The following is a 23566-nucleotide window of genomic DNA, read 5'->3' as shown; positions in this document are numbered from 1 at the left end:
CCTCCAAAAAGACTTAACCATGCCTCAGGAGCATCTTAAACGGTTTATTATAGTAATGCATTTAGTATTTGTTTAAAATTTATAATGAATTCATTATAGAATTTGAATTACAGAATGTTGATGTATCATTACAGATGGTTGACTGGGGGCCACCTCTCATGTGTGCTTTTGGTATGGACACAGCTATCTAATACCCTGTCCTAGACAAAATCAATCTTTTAGAGAATTTCAGATAAGTAGCCTGTATTTAATGAGTTCATGGTTCAGACACAATCATCAACAGGATCAATCAATTAGCAAATAGAGACTAAAAATGACAATAATAAAATTACCATTTATCACTTCCTATGGGCCAGGCACTATGCTAGGAAGGTAAAAAATATATTTTCTTTTTCTCATAACCACTGTGCAAGGTAGGTTTTATTAAACTGATTTTACAGAAGAAGAAATTGAGGATTGGAGAGGTTAAGGGCCTTTCCAAAGTGGTAAGGCTTGAATTAGAATATCCTTACACAGCAGGACTAATATAGCTATACAGCTAGCCCTTCTGGTGTGGAGCCAACACACAGAATTAAGCTTGCTATTGCCTTTTCTCTTTGGTGGGGCTTGCTTCTTTGTTTTCCTTTTATAATGTGTGTGATCGTGTGCACTTAGATGCATGAAAAAATTAGCATAGTAATTCAATATTAGTATAGGATTTGAAATTAGCATAGAATTTCAAGCATACCTCTCAAGGAATTATTGATGAACCTGGAACTTTCTTAAGATAAAAGCTTCTAGGATAAAACCTACTCATTGACTACATGACGGAAATGAGGCACAGAGGGGAATGTGACACCCTTTTTCTAGCCACAGAAGCTCCCCAGCTGCAAAAATGTTTAAGTGTCTCGGGAAGGTCATAGGAATCCTCTGGTCTATATAGGGGCTTCTCTGAGATGGAGCATGCCAACTGATCACGGGTATTCTATGATAGCAGTTGGTGACTGAGTTTCAGATGTGATTTCTCTCTATGATGCATTAATTCTCAGGTGTGTGCATAATCATCCTGCTTATGGTGTCGACCAAGTTTTTGTAGCATTAGAGACACTATCAATACACTCTACAACTTTCTTCTCTACTGAAGCTCTGCTGCTAGGGCATAATAGTGCTAGGAGGTACACAAAGCCCAGGGTTTAAGTCATCATTTTCTCCAGCTGAGTATTGACTGCTCTAACAGGGGCAGGACTGGACTGGGAAACTTTTGAAGGCTTAAGCTGTCAGCATCTTTCAGCCACTTGCCTTTTTGGCCAGGGCACAGAGCATTTGCCCTTCTGTATGACCATGCTACTCTTGCTTGGTGAGTAAACAGTAGGCAAGCATCAGCCAACTCCAGGGAAAGCCTCTTCTGCGGCTGAGAAAAATCTCTTCCTTTAAGTTTCCTCACCTCTATTTCAATGCCAGGTAAGATTTGCCCTACAAACACTTGGGTAGCCTTCCTAACAAAGACAAACTTCCCATCGGAATGAGAATATCTCTAGTTCGCAAGGAGACGTAATTCCTCAATGCCCTTCTTAGCAGGGCACTTGGCGTTGGGGATCTGGCATTCATTAATAAAACAAAATACGTCTTGTGAATGAAAACCATTGTACAGGTAAATACTATTCAAAAATCTGCTAAAAGGGAGGCTTATTATGAGTTTATTTTCTACAACTTTTCAGTCAAGTTAGTGGAAAAGTTGAAAACTTCAAACCTTCCGCTGCCATGTTCATTTAAATGATGGGAGGTTGGTAACACACTGAAAGAATGAGTCTCAGTGATCCCACAGTCCATCAGCTTGTACACCATGCCCCACAGAGACCTAGGGGTCCTTCATCGCCCGACTCTAAGGGATAATACCCTAAGGGCCCTGCACCCACCAGCCAGAGCTGCTCTGCTTTTATAGCACTTACATATTGCTATTCTGCGTTGGATTTATTGGTTTAAAAGGGCTTTTGCTGCTACCTAAGAAAGATCTAGAATAAAATTTTTCTTTCCACTGATGATCAGTGTGACGCTCTAATTTTATGTGGGCAATGGAAGCCCTGAAAGATGAGTTGACTTGCCCCAGAGTCTCCCCATTAATAAGTGACAGAGATTTCCTGACTTCATCCATTACTTTCAGCCTGACACCGTGACCAATCATTCTGCTCACAAGTCACTTTCTGCATATCTCAGTCTTTATTTAAAAATTTCTTTTCTGGTTCTGTTGAGACATAATTAACATACAGCACTGTAGAAGTTTAATGTGGGTGTCACAATGACTTCACTTACGAATACTGTGAAATGATCACCACGATGAGTTGGGTTAACATCACCTCATAATGTGTATCTCAGTCTTAAGCTGCCTTTGGCTTCCTGGACCTCACGGGTTTATGGCCCTATATTTTTACTTGAAGCATAAATGCACTAAAGCATCCCAAGGGCAAACTCCACCTCCCCCCACCATGTTCAGAATATTAAAATTATCAAAGGTAAATGCTTCCAGATGTAGCAGGTACTTCTTTTTCTTTTTTAATTTTATTATGTTATTTAGTCACCCATACATCATTGGTTTTTGATGTAGTGATCCATGATCCATTGTTTTCATATAACACCCAGTGCTTCATGCAGTACATGCCCTCCTTAATACCCATCACCGGGCTAACCCATCCCCCCACCCCCCTCCCCTCTAAAACCCTGTTTGTTTCTCAGAGTCCATAGTCTCTCATGGTTCATCTCTCCCTCCGATTTCCCTCCCTTCATTTTTTCCCTTCCTTCTCCTAATGTCCTCCATGCTGTTCCTTATGTTCCACAAATAAGTGAAACCATAGGATAATTGACTTTCTCTGCTTGACTTATTTCACTTAGCATAATCTCCTCCAGTCCCATCCATGTTGATGTAAAAGTTGGGTATTCATCCTTTCTGATGGCTGAGTAATATTCCATTGTATATATGGACCACATCTTCTTTATACTTCTAATACATCCTTTGGCTGTGGAATGCACATGCAGTCAGAGTCACTGGCGAGAGGGTAAAACATGCCTCCTGTGAGTCCTGGCTCTCTGCACAACAGGTGGATCACAGTGACTGTATTTACAGCAAAACCTTTTGACAAATGGCTGCTGAAGGTCTCATATCTCAGAATTTGTTTTGAAAGGACAAACCCCTTAAGAGCCCAGTCCTTGACAACCTGGACCCTTTGGACTTTTATTTCTGTCACACTGATCCAAATGAACTTGGTGCTGGTCCCAGAACCCACACACCACCAGCCTTTGTTAATGCCGTTCCTTGTGATCTTCTGAATCTTCAAGACTCAGGTTCCTCACATCCCACCCCTCCTGAAAGCTTCCTTGGCCTCCCAGACTGGGAGAGGTGTCTTCCTGTTCTCACTCCACATGTACCACTCAGGGGTTTTGTTTTGTTTTGTTTTTGTTTTTGTTTTTACCACATTCTAATGATAATAGTAAAAGATACCAATAACAACAATTAGCATGCATTTGGCACCTACTATGTGCCAGAGACAACAACTCTTCCAAGTAGGTATTACCCCTATTTTGTACATGAGGAAATGAAGCTCAGTGAGAACAAGAAACTTACCCAAGGTCAAACAGACAATAAAGGACATAATGGGTATTTGAACCCAGAATTCTGTAGCCTGAGCCCTTACTGTAAGGCTGTGTATCGCTGTCTCTCTCCTGGGTTAGAAAAGACCCAAAGATATGATCCGTTTCTTGCCTCCTGTCACCATGATTTTTAATAGAGCCATGAATGGAATTGGGGCCTCGGAAATGTCATTGCAGGAGTCAGAAGGACCACGTTCTGCAAACACAAAATCCCTCAACATTGGAAACCATTGGCTACACACACAGACACAGACAGTCACACTCAGCATTTGGCTCTTTCTGCAGTGTCTGCAGCAGCTCGGCGGTTCTAATATCTGAAGGATTAGTGCTGATCTACACTGATTGCTCACACCTGCAATTCAAACTAACCCCTGTTCCGCTTTGTGCAATCAGCCATGCCCAGGTAAGACCATCAGCTTCCCAAATGACAGGCAAACAGAGACCCACCTGACAGGTCTGACCAGACACCTGTGAGATCTGCAAAGTGGGAAGGAAGGGGGAAGGGGAAGGTGGAATTACAAAATTAAAGCACCAAATGTAAACGGTAGAGGAATGAGTGCTCCGTTTACTTCTCAGAAAGATTAGAAACTTTGGAGATTGAAAACATCAAAGGTCTCCAGCTAATGAATACAGAGCAGTAACTGGCAATGGAATTTTTACAGACACTAAGATCTGATATTTATGTTTTTATGTATAGGAAGCTTTAGTCAGAGAAGTTAGGTAGACCTTAGATTATCAAAAGTGCCAGACATAATGGTGCTTTGATTACCAGTGCTGCCTCCTACCAGTGAGCTCTATGTACATTTGCTAACATTGTCCTGCTAATCCTCATCAGGTCCCCTTCTGCAGGTCAGGGGTGTTGGTGGGAAAACGCAGTCTGTGCAGGGCTAGGACAACTTGCTCAGAGCCTTGTAGCAGGGCCAGAAAGATGCATTTGTTCTTCTTGATGAAAAGGGTCCAATTTTGTCAATTACATTCTCCATTCTGAATTTCCCCTCTTAGTTTTCATTATATAATAACTATGATGTAGATATACAGAAGTGCACGTATGTATGAATGTGTGTATATTTATGTTTGTTTTCTTAATAGTCACGGTCACAGAAATAAAAGCCATGTCCCCATTCATCATGTTCTTGTCTTTGGTAATCCGTATTGCCTTCTCAAGGGAATAGGAGTTCAATCTTGAGTAACTGGAATAGTTCCAATTACAACCACAAATAGTTGGATTTGGGTTTATTTCCTTTTTTTTATATGTGTCAGATTTTTGCCATATAAGTTTCACTGAATTTGTTTGCACTGTATGAATAACCTTTTTTAGGAGGCAAATGAAGAAACATCAGAGAGGCAAAGTGTTAGGCCTTGTTTGAGTTTAAAGGCATTCTTTCCCAAATAGAGCCAAAGATAGCAGATATCCATCACTGTATCTCCCATAATATCATCACTGTTCCTGCTACTGATGACACATATTAAAACATTGAATCAGGGGAATTTTTTTTTTTAATTCAAAGTTTAGTTTGGTGTTTGTTGAGGTCTACAAGCTTCTAAACATAAAGGTTCTGACTTCTTCAGAAAAGTTAGTGACAACTTGCAGCTGTCCTGGAAATGACTTCCACTCCCCCCAAAACCATTCCACTGACTTTAATTAAAGGTAAAATGATGCAACAAATAACCGGGATCTTCTCCTGCCCTTTGTCCGTTTTTCTCCTCAGAGCAGTTATATGCCCTATCTTGTGATATTTGTTAAGTGTTGTCATTACATTAGCCAGAAACTTGAGCGTTTCAAGTTGCAGTGAGAATGCTAAAGCTTGGCTCTAGATAACACACTCCCTTCTGGCCAAGCCCTGAGCCAAACCGGATGATGTGCAAAAACTGCTTTGGGGTTGTGGGTTTGTCTCAACCTGAGAGAATAAAATCTAGGGCTTTAGCCGTGGCAGATCACACCAGACAAAATGGTTGCATGAAACCTCTGAAAATGGAGTCTCCCGGGTCTCTCTCTGACATACCTGCTTCTATTAAAGCAAAGGAAGCAAAGAGGCTCAGAGAGCCAAACCACCACCCTGGCACCATATGATAGAAGGAGCCGCTGAGAACACAGGCACTTCACCTTCCCGTACTCTGTTCCTTAGTATTATTTTTTACCCCCCGGGGTTAGTTCAAGAAAGAACAACTCAAAATTACCACCAGTCGCTACATGTGTGAAGCAAGCCAGACACCGTAACAGATACTTTAAATATGATCTCATTTAATTTCAGAAATTGGCATGGAGGCATGGTTAAGAGCATAGGCTCTGGTCCCAATACTGCCTGGCTTCAAATCCTGCCTCAACTGTTTCTTAGGTGTTGGACGCTAAGCAAACTCTCCATGTCTCAGTTATGACCTCTGTGGTAGTAAACCAACTCTTGTGAGGTTTCTAGGAGAATGAAATGATAGAAACCTGTAACTTTCTTAGTATAGTATTTGGCTGGCATATGGTAAGTGCTCAAGTTAGATGTTATTTTAAACCTCAGCACCATTTTGTAAATGAAAAGATTGAGACGAAACTTGTGTTACTCTGATAGTTTTCAAAATCTGGTCCTTAGGAACTTGTTAAAAATGCAAATTCTTGAGCCCCACCCACCACTTACTAAATCAGAAACTTTGGGGCAGGGCCCTGTAATCCGTGTACATATAGCCCTCTCTAGGAGATTCTAATGCATGCTAAAGTTTGAGAACAGGTGGATAAATCAACTTGCCCAAAGCTATCCAGCTTTTATTTAAGTAATGAAACCAAGATTTAGTCTGATTTAAAAGCCTGTATGCTTTCCACTGGGCATGCTATCAATTCAGTCGCAGACAAGAACTGCGTGCCATGCCCCAGTGTTTGACATATTGGGTTCCTCTCCATACTTGCAAACATGGTTTCTGCTTTGTCAATGCACCAACCCCTGCCTTAGCTCTGCTACAAGAATCTTCCATTTTCTTTTCCCAAATCCAGGGTTTTCATAGAGTAGTAAAATCCTGGGAGTGGTGAGAGCCAGGATAAAACATTAGACTGTGATGAGAAAAACTCATTTTGATAAGTGACATTTTCACAGAACTTTAAAATGTGATTTACATTAAAAACGAAGTGATTGCTATATAATTTGTCCTCCCTCCTCCCACATTGAAAAGGACACAAGATTGCAAATTTATAAATTGGGCTAGGTCTCTCCCTCTCAACTTTGCTATGTCGAGGACAGGTGGTAGGTATGGAGGTAGAGACGAAGAATACCTCCAGGCACTGTGGACAGGTAGACTCAATCCACATCTGCCATCTCTATCCTGAAGTAAGAGAATGCAGATCAGACAGTGTGATTTCAAAAAGAAAGAGGGGTATTAGTAAATGACAGCATGGGATACAACTTTGTTCTCTTCCTTCTGAGAGGATAATAACATGGACAAAAGTCCTGTTCCTTGAATCATCATTTGGTCTCTTCTCTTTCATTGAAAATGATGCCTCCGCTAACACACACTTCATCTTCTGGACACCATTGCTCTTTGCTGGGTTGACATACAGTGGGAGCTGGCTTCTCTCTTCATGCATAACAGCTGCAGTGGCCTTCCCTTACTAGATCCCGATGCTAGTGTTTAGAAGACTCTGGAGAACAGCTTGGCAATTTAGCTTACAAAAGAAGAATATGCCTTGAACAGGAGGAACTAGAATTTTGTGTAAAGTTTCAGGGTGAAAAATAAAGAGTACCATAAGTCCACTTCACCTTTTGTTTCAAAATTTCCATCATCATCTCCATTTCCCCATGAGTCATTGTCTTTCCAATTGACCATTTTACCTTTCCCTAAACTCATAGATCTGATCTTCTTTGAAACCACCAAATGATGTCCCGAGTTCAAAGATAACAATTCATAGTCCAGTTTGTGGTTCTGATACCAAGGCCCATGACCAAGTCCCCTTCACACAGGGAAAGGCTAATTTCTTCACCTTTTTTATCCTGGCTGACTTCCTTCTGCTGCCTCAATAGAAAAATGCACCAATTCAGAAAAAGCAAATTCTGCTGGATCAGGTCATGATCTGGGGCTTAAGTTTAATCCTCTGCCGGGAGAATTGTAACTGACAAAAAGAACTATCTATAAGGTGGAAGACACTCATAAAGAAACCACCCCAATACACAGTGTGCTCTAGACCAGCTACCACCAGGTTAGACATTCCTTCTGGACTTGGGATTAACAGGAATGGATCTGACATGAAGGACAAATCCCACTGCAGGGCCCAGTGAGTGCCACCCTACTCCTCTCTGGATACAGCTGGTAGAGAGTGCTAGTGTCACTTTTAATTCAGCCATCAATGATGCTGAAATAGCTGCAGACAAATGTGTGTTTGACACCCAGTTGGAAATGTGCTTAGTTTTATATGGTGGGCAGAAGAAGCTGGGCAAGATGAATAGGAGAGTGATATACACACTGTGGAATGAAGTCCAGAGGAGCTAAGTACTTGCCTTCAATGGAGGAGACATGCTCATCCTCCCAAAGCTTGATGTTGAAGCCCAAGTGGAATGGCTGTTGTGCTCTCCTAGGAACCAAGCAAACCACAGGCCCCTAGGCCTGTGATGCTACATACCCACATATCAAACCCAATAGGAAAATCTAGGTAAATCTTTCCTCTGGGGTGAAGAGAGGGAGGTGGGGATCTAAAGGTGTATGTGATTATCCAGCCAGAAACCAGAAGTTACTGAAAGTCTCTCCCCTGCTAACCCAGCTGAGCTGGAGCCAGAGAGTTTTTGTTTTAATAGTATGTTATCAGACAGTATTTAAAAAGTGAAATACCTGCAGTTGATTAAGGTCCCCGTTGTAACATTCCAGTAAAAGCTGAAGTTGCTTTGCATTTTAAAATAAGTACAGGGGCACCTGGGTCTGCCCTCAGCTCAGGTCATGATCCCAGGGTCCTGGGATCAAGCATCGGGCTCCCTGCTCAGCAGGAAGCCTGCTTCTCCCTCTCCCATTCCTCCTGCTTGTGTTCCTGCTCTTGCTGTCTCTCTCTCTGTCAAATAAAATCTTTTAAAAAATAAAATAAGTACAAATAATGTTCAGGCTTTAAAACAACTTTAGATGTAAGAAATGTCATAATTAACTGCCACTTGGTCACCATAACTTCCTACTGATTTCTTCCCAAAGCCATAACTTTAGAGAGGTAGCTATTCTCCTCAAAAAGCTACTGTAGACATACCTTAGTCCCAGAGTCCATATATCTTGCCAATTAATGTAGGCGAAGAGTCTTCTCCACTTTATCCTCCTCATCCACTGTCCATGCACAGCCTTCTTTTGTTACTAAAGGATTCCTGAATAGAAATGTCTATTCTGTGACCTTACAAAATTCAGATGTGCTGTTATGTTCTAGTCTCACAGTGACTGTCCCCAGATTTGGGGTGCCCTATTTCCCGTTTAGTTTTTTGACACTGTCTACCTTCCTTAGAGAGCTGATTAATCTCGGGTGCCTGGAATGAAGGCCATGAGGTCATGTAATATTAAGGCACCAAGAAAACTTCAATAAGTGGTTTAATGTATTTGCAGTGCCCAAAATTAGAACAGCTTCCTTTCCTTTGATTTGACAAGACTATTTTTGTGCTACAATTTACAGTTCTTCCCCCTCTAACAACTTGAGTTAATTTCTACTCTGAAAAAAAGTCAGAAGCAAAGAAGCTAAAGCAAAGCTCTGGATTGAGATAGACTGGGTAGGTAAAAGTGCAGTAGCAAAAAGACGCAGAGTCTCTTCCTGGCTGTGTCTAGTGACTGAGGCATCCCTGGATCATGAGCATCCCAGCAATGGCAACGGGAGAACTGAAGAGATGTGGAGACTTGTGGCCCATTGGTGAGAGTGAGGAGAGGCTCGGGAGTGGACATCCAAGATAGAGGATAAAAGAGGAACCCGAGGCTGTGATGACCAATAAGCTTCCCCTCCCTGCCAGAGCTAGTTAATGTGCTATCACCTTTCTAGCAGCCTGGAAATAGGGCACGTTTTTGTGGAATGTGCATTCTACGTGCATGTCTTTCTTTATATACAACAAAATGTTTTTAGATTATACCATTCAAAATACAAGTATTTTGAAAAAATTTTTTATTAGACACAAGTTTTATTTCTATATATGTCTTATGTATAATTCACATGTAAATATATATAAGCCCTTTTACACTGTACTAGAACCATTCCATTTAAGCACTGACCGCACAATGAAATGGAAAGTGAAAACTCATTGTTAACCTTTTCATTGGGGAAGTGAGAGTCAAAGACTCATGTATCAGGACGCTAATGAAGCTTAAGCTCCAGGACTCCTCACTTGCCCAGGCCCCTTCTCAGGCTCTGGGAGCAGCCCTGACAATGTGTTCACAGGGTCATATGCTTTGGGCAATTTTGAAAAAGAAATTCCAACCTTGATCAGTTAACACTCTGGTCTCCTTCCACTCTGACCTCCTTTCTGTCATGCTTCTCCTTGTTTCAGTGAGCCTTAGAGACCCAGTTAAGAGGAAGTTAATCTGGGGAAATACTTAGTTTCATTTTAATGGGATATATTTATATGCTTTGCTAGCCATCATGGTATAAAGAGGGCCTTCCTGGTCGATGCCTGCCATTACTGTGCCATTACTCGCCCAGTATCACGAACGAAAGTTGCAAGAGCAGATGTTGTGATATGAATGTGTCCTATGGAAGCAGGCACCAGAGGCATATGGGCAATGGAGAAGGAACAGAGTTGCAAATTTGTGAAGCTGGAAGGTGGTCTGTGGAAAATTTTCCAATCGTCAGATGTGTAGAATTGTGAACAGAGGATTTGCTTTCCTTTGACGTCTCATCGAAATGAACATTCCCTTCTGTCAGCAGTACACTTGATAGGGTATGGTGGAAAATTCGGGCTCTGAAGGCAGATGGGTTTGGGTTTGAATTTTCCTTTTTAATTTTTTTTTTATTTATTGAGAGAGAGAGAGAATGATAGAGAGCATAAGAGGGAGGAGGATCAGAGGGAGAAGCAGACTCCCTGCTGAGCAGGGAGCCCGATGCTGGACTTGATCCCGGGACTCCAGGATCATGACCTGAGCTGAAGACAGTCGCCCAACCAACTGAGCCACCCAGGCGCCCTGAATTTTCCCTTGTTAATATTCACAAACCTCAGTTAACTCTTCTGTAAGAAAGGAATAAAAAATATCTTTCTGAATTATGACGAGAATAGCTAAAGTTGACCACTTTATTGTCTGCCAAGCATTGGGCTTTACAACAACCTGTGCAATAGATACTATTATTCCCATTTTACAGATGAAGTTAAGGAACTTATTCAAGGTCATACAGTAAGTGGTGCCATTGGTATGAACCCCAGCAGTTTGTCTCTGGAGGCAGCCTCCGTATAGACTCTACTGTAAGGATAAGAGAGAACATATAAAATGTTTCTAGCATAGACCAGGCAGAGTCATCATCTAATAAATGGTAGGGATTGTTATAAAACCCACCATAGGTCTCTCTCCCCTCTGACTGCCATTGTCAAGTGTAGTAACCAGTTCAATTTCAGAGCCTGCACCAGTCTCTGTTCCTTTCTCCTGTATGGTTCCTTTCTCCAAAAATAGCTGGCTTTAAATTTTTAGTTATCATTATGAATGGCCAATCTGTATTATTTTTGGAAGTAAGTAAATTATTTAAAAAATACAAAGACACTATTATACAAACTTAATAAAGCTGTTATGATTATTGATATAATCATTACCATTCTCTAAATGTCCTAAAGTTTTATTTGTTATAAATCATTTGCTTGCATGTATCATTAACAATATTAGATTTTTTCTAGACCTGCAATGATATTTTATAACAATTAACATTTCCTGAGCCAATACATAACCTTTAGTCTTATTAAAAATCGTTCTTCCACCATAATATACTATTTAAATCTTGTAACTTGTGAAGATGACATTATATACCAGGCAGAATATTTCTCTATTTCTGTTCAGTCACCCATTCATTCAACCAATACTTACTATGTGCCAGATATTGTTCTCAGTTTTTAAAACTTGTTTGTACATGCACTTGTTGCATAGTTGTATTCAACGCTTAAATATAAGCACATTCCTTTTTTTTTCATTTTTAAAACATTTTTCAGGTCTTCATAATTTTCACTTCTGGTGGCTGCATAATATAGTTCCATTAAAAATCTCTGTCTGGGATGCCTGGGTGGCACAGTAGGTTAAGCAGCAGACCCTTGATTTCGGCTCAGGTCATGATCTCAGGCTTCTGAGAGGTTCTGAGCTCAGCGGGGAGTCTGCTCGAGTTTCTCTCTCTCCTCTCCTTCTTCCCCTCCCCCCATTCTCTCTCTCTCCCTCTTGCTCTCTCTAAAATAAATAAACCTTTAAAAAATGTACTTGTCACACTATACCACTCATTAAATTATTCTTGGACGTTTAAATAATACATAAGCACTGGAAGTAATGCTGCAGTGACCATCTTCATACACAAAACTCTTTGTATCCTTTGGCTTATTTCTCTATATTAAATTCCTTTAACAAGTCAGGGGACTGAACTTTTTTTCCTTTTCGACAGCTATTGCATTCCAAAGGACTTTAAGAATTCACACTTCCATCAAATGTAAGGATATACCAACTTCAAACTTTACCAAAACTTTGCAAACACTTGAGTGTTTCTTTAAAAATGTTTATTAGCACATGTAAAACAGTGCCTCCTTCTTCTTTATCTTTGCATTTCTCTAACAACTTGTGAGGTTAAACATTTTTCTTCTACTTTTTAAAACATGTTTATTACTTCTTAAATTATCTACCATAGGGGTATATAAAGAGCATCAATACCAACACTAAACATGGATCAGCACACAGTGTTAAGTACTCAGTTAGGTCCATGTGGCAAGTCTCCATGTGAAGATTACAAAGGGGACCATAATGAGCGTGAGTTGGAAAGGCTGTCCAAACTTGGGTTCACATCCTTCTTCTTCACTTACTTGTTGGGAAAACCCGGACTTCAAATTCATTCTGTAGAAGATGGTATGAACAATAAAAAGCATCCAAGGTTGTGGTGAGGATTAACTAACTCTGAGGTACAGATTGTATCCCAAGCGCACAGCACGGTTCCTAACGTGCAATAGGTGCCCAATACACATGTGACCTCTGTTAAGTCCTGCGAATACAGGAAGTCCCCAATAAATGCTAAATCTTAAGATATTTTCCCTGATCTCCTGGAACTAATAACCTGTATTTGACGAAAAGACAGAAGAATAAAATCATAAGTTCTTCATATAGATATTTGCACATGGAACGCTTTTGATGTAGAAATAGAACATGCTAGGAGAGCGCAAAGGACCCTTGACAGAAGTGAGACACGAATAATCAACATGACTTAGTTTATCGGAAAAGGTAAGAGTGTCCAGAATAGACAAATCCATAAAGACAGACTGTAAATTAGTGGTTGCCAGGGACTGGGGTAGGGGTGGGGAGATGGGAAGTAACCGCTAACAGGTATGGGGTTTCTTTTGGGGCATGGAAATATTATAAAATTAGATAGTGGTTGTAAACTTTGTAAATATACTTGAAACCACTGAACTGTGCATTTTAAAAGGTTGAATTTTATATATGAATCACATCTAAATAAAAAAATGAGAAGTGTGTTCTTTTCTGTGGCTTATTAATTTAGAATCCATTCCAATTAAGCAAGTTCTAAGGCAAGATTAAATAAGGAATTTATTCAAAAGCTCTAATATTTTCCTTCTGCATGTGACTGAGCCCCAAATTCAGAAATTAGGAGATTGAATAAACTTTGGTACCTGTTGTCCCTATCATCAAGAAGAAAATGTAAACATGTCTTGTTATTCTTTCCTACCCCAAATTAGCTATTAATTAGTTTCCTTAATTTAAAGAGTATAAAGATCACTGTTTTCAATTAGCCTGGGTCTGTTTAAATGCTGAACAGTGTCTTAGGAGCTGTTGAGAACATATTATAGTAGAGGGCAACAGATCACAACACCTCAATATTACTCAAATGAAAACTGATCATTCCTTGAGTAAAGACAACAGAGATGCCTTTATAGGGTCCCTTAACCAATCTGAAGGCAAAAGAAGGCAATTGAAGGTTGGAACACCACCAATTTAACTGTCTCTTTCTACTTTATAGTTACTCTTGTTTGTTTTTTTCTGATGTGGCCCTTTAAAATATCTTAGGTTATCTTTCTCTTGTTCTTCAGAATGTCTGAACAAATAATTACTGCAGAATTTAGTTATTTCAGTATGAAATGGTCAGAGAGTGGACTTTTTAGTAAGACATACGTATTTGGTCTTTATTCTTATTTCTGGCACAGAGCTCCTAAAACCCGTGGAATTTCATTAAGTGATGAGAGTGACAAAGGTGTCTTTTGTTACGTTAATGAGGTGACTTTTGGACTGCACTATGGATAGGGGCTGGCTGCCAGTGGAACCAACCATGTGATTAGAGGACTGGAACTTTCAGTCCCAACCCCCTAACCTCCAGTGAGGGGAGAGGGTCTGGAGATTGAGTTCAATCACCAATGGCCAATGACTGACTCATGCCAATGTAATGAGGCCTCCATAAAACCCCAAAATGACTGGGTTCAGAGAGCTTCTAGGCTGGTAAACGCATGGTAATTTGGGGTGAGTGACTTCCTCTGAAAGGGCATGGAAACTCTGAGCCCTTTTTTCCATACCTTGCCCTATATGTCTTTCCCATCTGGCTATTCCTGAGTTACAGCTTTTCATGATAAAGTGGTAACCTAGTAAGTAAAATGTTTCTGAGGTCTGTGAGCCACTCTAGCAAGTTAATCAAAACCCAGGATGGGGGTCATGGGAGCCTCTGAGTTATAGCCAGTCAGTCAAAAGCAAAAGTAGCCACATGGACTTGCCAACAGCTCTCCGAATGGAGGACAGTCTTGTGGGACTATCTCTGAATAGATAGCACTAGAAACCCATGGAGTTGAATTGTAGGACATCCAACCGGTATTGGAACATTGCTTGGCATGGGGGAAACCCACACACTGGAACTGGGTGCAGAACCCTTAGTATCATATACTCAAAAGGACTACACATAGTCTAATTTTATATTTAATTGGTATTAGCCTGTGTTAAATATATTTTTTCTGCTAAAACTTCAAAAGAGATTCATTTTAATTATATCTATTCCAAATTTGTAATAGATTGTGTGAACAATCACATGCAGAATGCAATTGTGTGACTATACACACAGTAACATGTATTATACCCTGTGTCAAACATCGGATTGCAATGTGTTAAGGCATCAATTTATCCTAAAATTCTTTGGTAATAAATGAAAAATGTGATTTGGCTCCTTGTTGTGTGGTTCCTTTTGCTGCACATTTTCCAGCTGTTACTTGGTTAATGGCACTCAGAATACCTGGCCAGAGACTCTCAAAGTTATCAGTCAAACACGGAGGAATCAAAGTCTGCCTTGGGTTTCCTGCTTGAGCCAATAGGAAATAAAAATTAGTCTTCTGCTCTTTTGTCCCACTTAAAGATTTTTAAAAAAATCATATATGTGGGAAGCAAACAAAAGCCTTCTGCTAAAACAATTGATAAGAACTACACAATAATTAATGACTTAAAATGTCAAAAAGGCACCCTGGATTTTTCCCCCTTAATGAACTCAGAGTAGTTTAATTTTAAAGTGCATGTATCAGAAGGGAATAAATGCAACAAATATATCTGTACTCAATTGAATCTGAGAGTTAGTAGAGGGCCCAAACTGGTAGAGAAAAATACCCACATTGCCTTGTTTCCACTTTATTGTAGGCTATAGGAGATTATAGTGAGTGTTCCTTTTACAGGAAGTTTCTTTCAACTCTTGCTGCTTAACAAAAGGAAGCTTACCCTTAGGGAGCCAAGATTTGGGAAAGGTTTGTCTGCTCACATCAAGACCTCCTCCCCTTGTTTTATTCTCATTTTTGTGTCTTTGAACACTTGCAAGCTCTACTCCTTGTCCAAACATGGTAAGAATGAAATGGCTTTAAGAAGATCAGAATACTCTTGGGGCGCCTGGGTGGCTCTGTTGGTTAAGTGTCTGACTCTTGATTTCAGCTCAGGTCATGATCTCAGGGTCATGATCTCAGGATCGTGAGATAGAGCCCTGCATAAGGCTCTGCCCACACCCTCTCCCTCTGCCATCCCCCCTAAAAAAAAAAAAAAAAAGATCAGAATACTCTGGAAGCCAAGGAAGTGATACTAGGCATTAGTTCTAGGAATGCATGGATGAGGTACTTAGAGGGAAGTTACCCCAAGTTTTGAGCTATTCTAGAACCGTCATTTCTCCTAGGAAAGCCTAGTATTCCAATGGGTAGACATTGTCCCCATTTTCCCCCACCTGGTCTTTCTCTTCCATTTCCTCTGCCATATCTTGAAAGCTGTGACTGGGTTAAAAAAAAAAAAAAAAAACTCAGAAAAAGGGGAAGTCTTCAGAGTAGACAAACCCTTCCAACTTTCCTTCTGATGTGGCTGAGCTGGTATAGGTATGAGAAAAAGAAAACAACAAAACTGTCCTATACAATTCAAGAGCCCAGGATTTAAAAACTGGCTTAGTTCATTCATCCCTGAATAAATCACTAAGCCCCTCTGGGCCTCAGCTTCCTGATCTATTAAATGGGCATAAAATATCTGCCTTTACAGGTTTACTGTGAAGAAAGTACCTGACACATAAATGCTTAATAAATGCTGTTGGCCTTCCTGTGTGTGGTGGGACGGGGTGGAGGTCATGGCTGGGGGCGAAGGGGAGGATTGCCTCTAGCCTTTCCACAATTAAAGCACCAAATGAATGTCCTGGGTGACCCCAAAGCAGTTACAGTTCACTAGGCACACGTTTTGAAAGGGGTTCACGAGAACTCAATTAAAAATATCAGATGATACCAGCTTGTTCAGGGTTCTCTCCATAATACTTTGAGGGGTTCCTTTCAATCAGGACATTATAAAAATACTAGAGGATTTTTTATAATGGACCAAATTCACACTGTAGAACAAACTGTACACAATTTTTACATAAACTTTGTTAGAACTGTGTATACAGTTATATATAATTCATATTTTTATTATAATTCAGCCTTTACTGATACAAAGATGGCAAAAATAAAACGAGATGAAAAACTGGTAGGTGAAAGTAGAACAAAATGTAAAGCAAAGTGGAACATCATTCCCAGCCACATTTTAGCACCTTTGATTTAGAGAATTATAAAATTTCAAGTTTGAGGCCCCCTTAACGATCATGCAAGCCAGCCAAACACCTGAAGCATGTTATTCATTTTACATGCACATGAAGATTAGAGTCACTTGGTTTCTGATTACCCAGGCCACTTTTTCAAAGCATTTTACTCAATTTTTTGTATATTTATCTACACATAAAGATAAATTGATATAAATATCACCATACACATGCCTTTACAGTCCCTTTTTTCTCTTACATTTTGTAACCCAGGTTAACAACTTCATATATTCTTCCATATATTCCCCCAGGCTTAAATCAGTTTTTACACACACACACACACACACACACACACACACACATTTTCTTTTTCTTTTCATCATTTGTTTTACAGAAATGGGATCACCTTACACAATATCCAAAGCCCTGGTCTACACAGCTTCAGCCCAATCTTTATCCAACTTCTTCATCTAACACTAACAGTTTTGTGTTTGACATACTACCAGAAAGATAAACCAATACACTTTAGAATTATTTTCAAAAGCTAAGTTGAAACAAAGGGATTCATCAGTCTTTAGTTAAGCTTGGTGATTTGCACATAGCACTTTGTCGGTAAACCTTGATTCCAAAACTATTTCTAGTTTTTACTTTTTTTCTTTTCTTCTTGGTACCTGTTGTTCAAAGTACCGCTCTGTCTACAAGGGTGAGTTTTCAGAGGTTTCTGGGTAAAAATTGTAGCCAAGACATATGTATATTCTAGGGGAAATGGGCACATACACGCTGAAGGTCAAAGGAAAGAGTGGAGGCAGAGTGTCATCAGGCACCGTAAATGGATGATTGAGTTGCCAAGAGAAATGGGCCAGAGACTCCACCTTCCACTAGCACACCAATGACACTCATTAATGTCTCAGCCGCTCAGCCACCAAGGATCTTAGTGCCTTATTTGGCTTAGTATCACAGGAAAAGCCCTGACAAAGTAATGAGCCCTCAAGTCCCCCACTTCAAATCTTCAGGCTGCTGCTGCTTCTTTTTTTTTTTTCTAAGATTTTATTTATTTATTTGACAGAGAGAGACACAGCAAGAAAGGGAACACAAGCAGGAGGAGTGGGAGAGGGAGAAAGAAGCAGGCTTCCCACTGAGCAGGGAGCCTGATATGGGGCTCAATCCCAGGACCCTGGGATCATGACCCAAGCCAAAGGCAGACGCTTAATGACTGAGCCACCCAGGCACCCCGTCATGCTTCTACTTAGTGCCTTCTTCCCTCTCTCAGGTTCCCAGTGCCTGGAAGGTGTCATTATCATTCCCCATTAAAACTGCTTCAAAGAAAAAACTGGGTGGATGGAACTAAAGGGTATTATGCTAAGCAAAATAAGTCAACCAGAGAAAGACAGTTATCATATGATTTCACTCGTATGTGGAATTTAAGAAACAAAACAGAGGAGCATAGAGGAAGGGAAGGAAAAATAAAATAAGATGAAATCAGAGAGGGAGACAAACCATAAGAGACTCTTAACCATAGGAAACAAATTGAGGGTTGCTGGAGGGAAGGGACTGGGGGGATGGGGGCAACTGGATGATGGGCATTAAGGAGGGCATGTGATATAATGAGCACTGGGTGTTATATGCAACTAATGAATCACTGAACTCTACCTCTGAAACTAATAAAACACTGTATGTTAATTGAATTTAAATAAATTTTTTTAAAAAAGGAAAAAACCAGAGGGACACATTCACACTAAGATCATATCATAAATGAATAATAAGAGAACTTCAACATACCTAGAGTATTGTTTGCATTTTTATAAAAACAAAAGTATTATTTAAAAAAGAAAAATCCAATAGGGTAGTTGTCAAGGATAAAAAAATACATAGGAAAGAAGGCCTGCAGAGCCTTTCCAACACTCCTGAATGCACACATAAGCCTCCATAAGAGATGCCCCTAAGAGCCTCTTCTCTACAAAGAGTACAGCACTGGAGTTCAGAAAATCTGCAGGTGTGGTTCCAGCTCAGCTGTGCAGCAGACAGAAACTGAACAAGTCACTTCACTGTCTAGGTCCCAGTTTCTTCATTTGTAAAGTGAAGGTCTTGAATTAGATCACTTCGAGGTCACTTCCAGCTCCAACATGCCAGGGTTCTAGGATTACAGTGGCCTTTCTGAGTGGACCACATTATCATCTGGACTTAAAAGAGATCACATGCTTGCCATGGTATCATAAAGGATTTCTTGGCAAATCCAGAATGGAAAGACTCTTCTCTGAACTAATCACCTCCCTATCCCTTAACCCCCTCCCACTCTTGAGGTAGAGAGCATGGCTTAAGGAAAACTGTAGCTTCAGTTCCATACCAATGTTTATCAATGACTTGATATCTCATAAGACTGTTCCATTTCTTCACAGTTTTCTATCTCTGAAACTAAACTCTACACTAATGTCAGGGTGATCCTTTTAAATGTGAAAAGCTGACCATGCCAACTCCTGCTCAGTCATCTAAAACAGTCTCTCATCACCTACTGTAGCAAACACTGCTGGTTGCCAACTCAGCAACCATTTGTCCTGTTTCCTCTACTTTATATCAGAAGCCCAATTTTGTTCCAGTGTCCTCTATCTGGCCATGTACTTTAGAAGAAATGGGTCTGTCCCCTCCAGGGGGTGAGTCCAGATTCATCTGAGCCAGTCATGGTGGTTGCATTCCCCTTGCCAGTGAACGGTTTAGGGTTGGGCATGTGATGTGATTTTGGCCACTGAGGCATGAGGAATAAATCTGATGGGGTGGGGGAAGATGCTTCTAAAGAAAGGTTTTCCTTCCTGGTTAAAAAGACACACACCAAGTCAGACAACAAATAAACCTCTCTTCCTTTTTGGTCACCTTGTGATCAGAAGAAGAGCCAGTCTGAGGATAAAACATACCAAGAATGGTAGAGCAGAAAAGTGGAAAGAGCCTAGGTCCTTAATGACAGAGTTGAGCCACTGAATTCAGCCATCTTGGAAACTCCCGCCTTTGAGCATATTATATATGCTAATAAATTTTCTTTAGCGCTTAAGCCAATAGGGTTGGAGGTTTCTGTTCTTGCAGATGAACACCTGCTAATACATCTACAGTGGAAAACTAGTATCTATTTTTTGGCATACAAGGCCCTTTATGTTCCAATCACCCCATTTCTGTCATTGTACACAAGGCTTTAGCCACCCCATACATTGCCTAGAATACCCCCCTCCAAATTGTCCACCCCACTAAACACCACTAACTTATCCTTCAAGTTCCAACAAAAGTATATCATCCTTTTTAAAACTTTCCCTAGCCTCCTCGGGCAGACTCTGCAGTCCTAATTTCCAGCAGCATTTCGTACATGCCTCCATTATGTTGCTACCATTTGCATGCCCATCAACCACACTAGACTGTGAACTTCTTGAGGGCAAGAGCCTCAAGAGCCTGTTTCTCTTGTACTACCAGCCCCTGTGCATATTTCCGATTCATGGGCCCATAGTCAATATCTGCTGAACGAATGTAACACCTGACTTTATCTATCATTTTAGGAAAACTGTTCGCTCTTAATTTGGAAGTTTAATTCCTTTTTATCTTAATGTGGGCCTTGTCCGATGGGCTAGGACTCAAATTCACAGTTCTGAGTAATTGAAATGTCTGAGACAACATAACCACCAGCTCCTGAGACCTTCACAAACTTTGAGAGGTGGCTTTGGAGTTCTTTACGTTTGACAGCCTATCAATCATGTTCTCTTCATTAAAAGAAATGAACAGTGGAGGGAAATGTGCCCACTCCATTTGGAAAGTGTACAAATCCTATCCTATAGCTCAGCTCCAAGATGAAGAACTACTAACACATAATAGGGCCACCTCAGTGATCCATCCATCTTGAAAACATCAATGTAGGCTAATTTTTTAGAGTGACCAAAACTCTTATCAAAGGAAATGTGGAACAAGGAGATTTCAGACCACAAGTCCCGAATCTAAATCCATTCAGCTTAAGCTTTCCTATATGTTGGGAAACTGCTTTGCCAAGATCAGATACCATCTTTCACACCAGCCTGCACCCTGCCATTCTCTGTCCCCTCCACACACGCCACACACAGACAGACATCTGGAAATTCCATTCAACTTCTTTCTGTAAATAAATGCAACTTGTACTGGGAGCTCTGCTGAGTCCACATCTGCCCAGATGTGAAACAAAAGACACAACCTGCCATGCACAAGATAAACCACTGGGAACTGGAACCCACAATTTCAGCAATTCCCTATTCAGGCCCCAAGCACTCTCTTGGAAATGTACATCACGTTTAGTGTGACGGGGGTGAACAATTACACTAGGGGTGGGATGACTCATTTAAATAGCATAATTCAAATATCTTATTCATGTTGCAATATAATTGAACTCCTGAGGGGCTGCTACACTCATAGCAGGAAAGGGGGAAGAAGAAAAATGCAGAGAAATTACCTGGCCGGTAGGTAGGTCCCAGAGGCCAAAGGGGGTCAGGGTGAGCAGGACGCTGGCCTGCCTTAACAATGAGTAGCCCCCCACTTAACCTTCACAGGGCAAATAAGGAAATTTCCCTCTACTCTTCCTGGAGGTGGGGGGCCCCACTGACCACTTACACTGTCTACCTGAAAAATACAAATGCTAGTCCAGAGTCATTCCGTCATCAAAATGTGCCAAGCACCTACTATGTGCTAGCATCAGGGATGCAAAGAGAAGACAAAATTCCTCCCCCCAAAGTAGCTCTCACAATAGTAGGGAAGACAGACAAAACAGCGTGACCAGTGCTAGAACAGAGAGGTAGAAAAGACACTTGCAAGAAGACAGTTGAATTCTGAGAGTGCCTGTCCAGGCCTCACAGGACACATGTCTAAAATGCGTTGAAAGATGAGTAGAATTCCCTAGAGGAGTAGGAAGGGTCTCCTGGGCTTACACAAGACGCAGAAACAAGGTGACGTGTCAAATGATAGGGAGCTGAGAGTAGTCTTGGGGTGGGGGGAGGTGTTGGATACATACAGGATGGGGGGAGGCGAGAAGGGCCACTTTTACATCCAGGCCCAACCTCCAACTGCCTCTCCAGCCTTATTTCCTCCCACTTGTTGATCTTGACTCACACTCTGGGCACATCCCTAAACACCACTCCCAGGCCTTCCTGTGCTTTCCTCCTTGAACACGCACCCTTTCTCTGCCTTGAGTTTCCCTCACCTGTTCTTTCCCATGTTCCCCTTCTCTGCCTGGACATTTCATCTCTGTGTGAAGCCTCCCTACATCCCTGGGCAGATGAAGGTGCTTGCCCCTCTGCCTCCCCCATTTGGCCACTTGCTAGGACCGACTATACTTCTACTTCAAAAAGAGCACGGACACAGTCCCTGCCTTCAGAGGAGAGCTCGGGAACCTAAAGCCCTGAAACACAGAGCAAGACTCACAAGCCATGAATACAATCCCCAGTGCCCAGATGATCACTGCAGGCTGAGCTGCCTCGTTATAACAAAGGGTGCAGGGACCGAAGGCCACATCCCTAAGCCAGCTCCACTCTGTCCATGGCCCTCACTCAACCCTTCCAAATCCAGCATCTTTCACTGCATTGTCTCAATCCATAACCCCAATCTTGTTTCGTCCCTTTAATCCTCCATTTCGAAGATTGCTCTAGTCTCTTCTTGCCCCATAACCAGTTGTCAGGAGACAATATGACAGAAGGGAGAACACAAGCTTTGACTTCAGGCAGAGCTAGACCTGTATCCCAGCCGCAACAACCTGATGACTTGCTGTGAATTTAAGGAGATGACAGCGTTTAACTGCTCCAAGACGCGGTAAGCCTTCAACAAGCTGCAACCCTTGTGGCCGTTGATTAGCCTTGGGGTCATCCATCATTGCAACCATCTCTAAGCTTCATATCTACTATCCTGAGTTCCACCAGTTTTCTCCCTTCCCTTCTCCACCCTGTTCCTTATTCTTCAGCAAGAGTGACCTATCCTATACTGCTGTAAGACCTCCCAGCTACATAGAGGCGATGGCATTTTGATGATCTAAAAGACAAGTAGTCTTTGCATCTATGGATCTGACAAGAAGAGGGTATACCAGCAAGTGAGAAATGGTGAATGAAGACAGAGACAGGGAACTATGTATCCAGAGTTCTTGTAGGGGACTGTAGCGTTTCTGTTTGGCTGGATGGTGGGGTCCATGCCAGAGATGTTTAGAGGTCAAGATAGACAGAGTCTGAGACCATCATCTGCAGTTTTGGGGAAACCACAGGCATAGATTTGTGGGGGTGGGGAAGGTGGGAGCAAGATGTAGGCTGACTGTGTACCGGATGCATTGGGAAGGGAAGGGACTCAAGACACAGGTCCCTCCACAAGGATGACCCTCTTGTCATAAAAAAGTCACAAATTCAGAAGCCCTGAATTCCAAGATCTGCAACCAATGAAGGAAATGACCTTGGGACTTCAGTTGGCTCATCTGCAAAATGAGAAGCTGGACTTTTGTGTGGGGTTACCCAAAGTTCAAATACCAGCCTGGTCACTTATCAGAACAAGACCTTAGGTAAGATACTGAATTTTTTGATGTTTTCATTTCCCTCATCTGTAAAATGATGGCAAGAGCAAAATACTTCCTTTACAGTGCTGCTGCAAAGACACAGCACAGACAACCAGGTTTGGCACACGATAGGAATTTAAAAAGGAAAAGAAAGAGGAAAATGGTAACTGTTAAAAGTCCTTCCAGCTTAAAAAAAAAAGAAAAAGAAAAAAAAGATTCACAGTGCTTCCTATTACAGTCTTTTCTTATTCAGAAAAAGA

The 23566-nt window shown here is 41.2% G+C and overlaps 1 long non-coding RNA gene across 3 annotated transcripts in view; it reads right to left on the bottom strand.

Moving 5' to 3' along the window:
- Positions 1-12269: 12269 nt before the first annotated feature.
- Positions 12270-23566, bottom strand: part of LOC118357320 — a 62459-nt gene continuing 51162 nt past the window's right edge. For all 3 annotated transcript variants that reach the window (XR_004820275.1, XR_004820273.1, XR_004820274.1), the window contains one exon: positions 12270-12606. This is a non-coding gene — a long non-coding RNA (uncharacterized LOC118357320). The remainder of the gene's footprint in view (positions 12607-23566) is intronic.

The sequence above is a fragment of the Zalophus californianus genome, chromosome 1 (assembly GCF_009762305.2).
Source record: "Zalophus californianus isolate mZalCal1 chromosome 1, mZalCal1.pri.v2, whole genome shotgun sequence".
NCBI classification, from domain to species: domain Eukaryota; kingdom Metazoa; phylum Chordata; class Mammalia; order Carnivora; family Otariidae; genus Zalophus; species Zalophus californianus.
This window is presented reverse-complemented; position numbering and strand designations above follow the sequence as displayed.